The sequence below is a fragment of the Ranitomeya imitator genome, chromosome 5 (genome assembly GCF_032444005.1).
Source record: "Ranitomeya imitator isolate aRanImi1 chromosome 5, aRanImi1.pri, whole genome shotgun sequence".
Classification (NCBI taxonomy): domain Eukaryota; kingdom Metazoa; phylum Chordata; class Amphibia; order Anura; family Dendrobatidae; genus Ranitomeya; species Ranitomeya imitator.
This window is the reverse complement of record NC_091286.1, coordinates 599181790-599186241: the sequence shown is the minus strand read 5'-3', so window position 1 is coordinate 599186241 and position 4452 is coordinate 599181790.

Here is a 4452-nt window from a genome sequence, read left to right as displayed (position 1 = left end):
GTGCCAAAAATATAGTATTTATTTCATTTCTAAATGGATGTTGTTTTTGTGTTAATAAATGTGCATTATTATAAAATCATTCCTTATATTTAAAAACAGCACTCTTGTATTTGTAGAGAAATACAAATTTGTAGAGAAATAGTTATACGGGATTTTCAATAGTTTGTCATCATTCTGCATATCCGGTAAGTAGTGATGATCAGATCGAACTGAGGAGAATCAACTTCGGTTCCTACAGTTCCATTAAAAAGAAAGCTCAATGCCATTTCACACACTGCTGAAGAGTGACATAGGGCGCTAAATACATCAGCCATGACCATTCATGTCTCCTCATAATGCCCTGCATCTATTATATCAAAGCACAGCCAATCAAGGATGACTATCACAGCCGGTGTAAAAGATCAGGGCCAGTCAAGCAGCGCCATTTTACGATTTACAGTGTATGTATAGGAAGTCAGAGTGCACAGCTCATTCCACATAGTGAGAGAATAAGACTATTGCACTAGTGAAGCAAATTGAAGTTGAGAGTGGTAAGCAGTCTGTGAATAATAATCCATAGATTGAAATGAGATTGGTGAGGTGCTGAACCTGCATAGTCAGTGTGACTTTGAATCCATTGATCTGTGATATACTGCAGTAACAGCACAATACCTAAATAATAGCATTTTTATTTTTTTTTCTAAATCGATAAATACTGCAACTGCAAACCTGGAGTGGAGTGTAACACTTTAATGACTGTCAATATGTGTTTTCAATGTGCCCATTAAATGGCCTTAATCCTCAGTGTTGCTTTATCGTAGTGGTGATGAAAAAGAGTGTAGCACCACCTAGGGTGCAAAAATTACATGAATGTCAGTTGTATTTGACAGCTGATATTCTGTGGCACCAGCCCCCAATGATTTTGGGCCGATTAACCCTTAAATGCTGCTGTCAATTGCGACAGCTGCATCTAAGTGGTTGAAAGAGGGATCGTTAACATGATCACCCCCCCACAACACTCGCAATCGTCATAGCAGGTGCCAATAGTTGCAATCCCACCCAAGGCCATCTGATGACCTCAAAGTATCGTGGCCCGTTAGTTTCAGCTATAAAGAGGGTCTAATAAGCTTTGTCAGTGCAGAACTGACAAGTCTCATGCACTGCAGTACACAAAAAATGCACAAAAATAAGGAACATTTTGCCATTAAAAACACAACTTTTGTGTTTAACCTCTGGTGGGGAGGAAGTTCACCCAAAATTATGTATATTTACATTATGGTGATCATTTGGGCACAGGAGATGTGCCAGCACAATCACTGCTGATGTGTCAGTGTAGGTTAAACCTGGAGCTCCAGATGTTACGGCCAAGAGCGGTGCCTGCATGCCCTGGACCATTCAACCCCCAAAATGGCGCAACCAATAGCGATCACAGCATTTAGAAGGCTGAAAGTGGGAGGTGACACTCCAGCAACATGATTTTGTGAGCCTGATCATTGCCATGGCAACCCGAGGTCATCATGATGACTTCCAGGTCAGTCAGCTACAGCAAGGCTGTTAGACCATGATCTAAGAGGATTCTGTAAGTGCAGCACTGACAGATATGATGCGTTGCAATGCTGGAGCATTGAAATGCATTATATCAGCGATCAGACTAATAAAAATTAAAGTCCCATAGAGGGTCAAAGTAAAATGGTAAAAAATTGCAAACAAAAATATTTTTTTAAAATAACAAAATAAACAAAAAGCATACACATTTTAGCTATTGCCGCATCCGGAACGTCCGACCTATAAAACTGTCACACTTTAACCTCTTCAGTGAACGCAGTAAAAATTTTTTTAAATAAACAAGGTAAAAAAAACTATGCTTTTTCATCATACCGCCAAAAAAAGTGAAATAAAACGTAATCAGAAAGTCGAATGTAAATTAAATAGTATCACTTAAAATGACATTTTGTCCCGCAAAAAACAACCTGCCATAATGCTCCATCAGCAGAAAATTAAAAAAGTGATAGCCCTCAGAATAAAGTGATGCAAAAACAATTTGTTTTTCTATAAAATAGTTTTTATTGTGTAAAAGTGCCAAAACATAAAAAAAGATAAAACATGGTATCATAGTAACCGTACTGACCCAAAGAATAAAGCTGCCTTATCACTTTTACCATATTTATACAATACGGCAATAATAAAAATCCTGAATTGCTGTTTCTTGTTCATTCTGCATCCCAAAAATCGGAATAGAAAGTGATCAAAAATTGTTATATACCCGAAAATGATACCAATAAAAACATAGATGCAAAGAACAAGCTCTCACATGACTCCATCTGCAGAAATACATAAAAATTATAGCTCTCAAAATATAGGGATACAAAAACTTTTTTTTGCAAAAATAGCATAATTTAGTGTGTGAATGTAGTCAAGCATAAAACATGATATAAATCTGGTAGCGCTGTAATCGCAGTGAGTTAGTGACCCGAAGGACAAATCCGTCTTATCACTTTCTATGGCGACTTGATGATGGTCGATCTGTAGAAAGATCAATCTTGTGCAAACCTAGAAACAGGTGCTTCTCACAAAATTAGAATATCATCAAAAAGTTAATTTATTTCAGCTCTTCAATACAAAAAGTGACACTCATATTAGTCATTACAAACTAAGTAATCTATTTCAAGGATTTATTTCTATGAATGTTGATGATTATGGCTTGCAGCCAATGAAAACCCAAAAGTCATTATCTCAGTAAATTAGAATACTTTATAACACCAACTTGGGTGTAGTGGAAGAACTGTCGGTCTCCATTATCCAATTTCTGCTATGGTAAAATTGATGCCACTTTGGTATTGTCTGTCAATAATTTTTGGAAATGTGAACATTCCTGCTTGGGTGTCCATCTGCTGGATTGGGTGTAGTGGAAGATCTGTCGGTCCCTATTACACTATATCTACAGTGGTGAAATTGATGCCACTTTGGTATTGTCTGTCAATAATTTTTGGAAATGTAAACAATTCTGGTTGGGTGTCCATCTGCTGGATTGGGAGTAGTGGAAGACATGTCGGTCCCTGTTACACTATTTCTACTCTCGTGAAATTTATGCTACTTCTGTGGTGTAATGCCCTCATTTGTTTAAATGTGAACACTCCTGGTTGGGTGTCCATCTGCTAGATTGGGTGTAGTGGAAGACCTGTCGGTCTCTTTTATACTATTTCTATTGTGGTGAAATTGATGCCATTTTGGTATTGTCTGGAAAAAATGTATGTAAATATGAACAGTCCGGCTTGGGTGTCCATCTGCTGGATTGGGTGAAGTGGAAGATCTGTTGGTCCCTATTATACTATTTTTGTTGTGGTGAAATTGATGCCACTTTGGTGTTGTCTGTCAATAAATTTTGGAAATGTGAATCTTGCACCCCAGGAGTCCGGTTGCCACAGTGTCATTGCCTTCCTCAGGGTGGGTGATGCCATGCCTTTAAGCAAGGAGGGATCCCCTTAACAGGTAACACAGTCCGCATCCAATACTTTTCCTGACTCCAGGCCAGAAGGTGGAACTCTAACCCAGTTTTCAGGGGAACTTCCCTATAAGTTCTGGCTGGAGGGGGGGTTAGTTAGTGTGTGTGAGCAGACAGAGAAGGAGGAAAAGGCAAGAATTGAGGAAAACCTCAGGGATTGGAGCTGTGACTGAGCTCACCCCAGGACTGAGTGCCGAAGATTGGATACCGGAGTCCATGGTTGTGTGGGAACTGCAGGTCCTGCAACCAAATCCGGAGGACAGGAGATTGCAGGTCTCCAGGCCCCTTTGGACACCAGGAGGCAAAGCAGCATACGAGAGCCCAGAGTCACCATGAGGGAGTGACACCAGGAACAGGCTCAAGATGCCTGCAATGCGGGTAGTGTTTCACTTAGTGGACAGACTGAGAGAGGGACTGGAGGAGAACTAAAAGTACCAAGCACCCAGTGTACAGGACAGCAGGGAGGCCTCCAACTCCATCTGGCTAGGTGGACTCTGAAATTGCTTCCAAGCTGCCCAGATCTCCATCACCAGCTGTGACTTGTGCCTCAGACTGCACCTGCAACCTGGGATTAAAGTTAAAGGAAACTGCAACCCTTGAGTCCTCTTTTTATTCCTGCACTCCAACATCCACCATCCCTCATAAACTGTTCTGGTAGCCCTGGGGCCCCGCTCCACCTCTGGGGAGCAGAACCATGTCCCGCTGCATCACCATCGTCCCCAGCGGTCCCTTTAAGCAGCATTGGTCATCCTTGGCCGAGTACCACAAGTGACATCACGAATAATCCCCTTTTCCTATATAAACTTTATTCCTTTCCATCATCCATCTCTTTTAGTTCCATGCCCAGGGCCACGGACAGGGTCACTGCTGCCATGACCACCCCTTTAAGGACTGTCCAACCCAGTTCTGAGTACCTCATGGCCCTAGTGGGTGTTGCATGAACACTTCCGGTTGGGTGTGCATATGCTGGA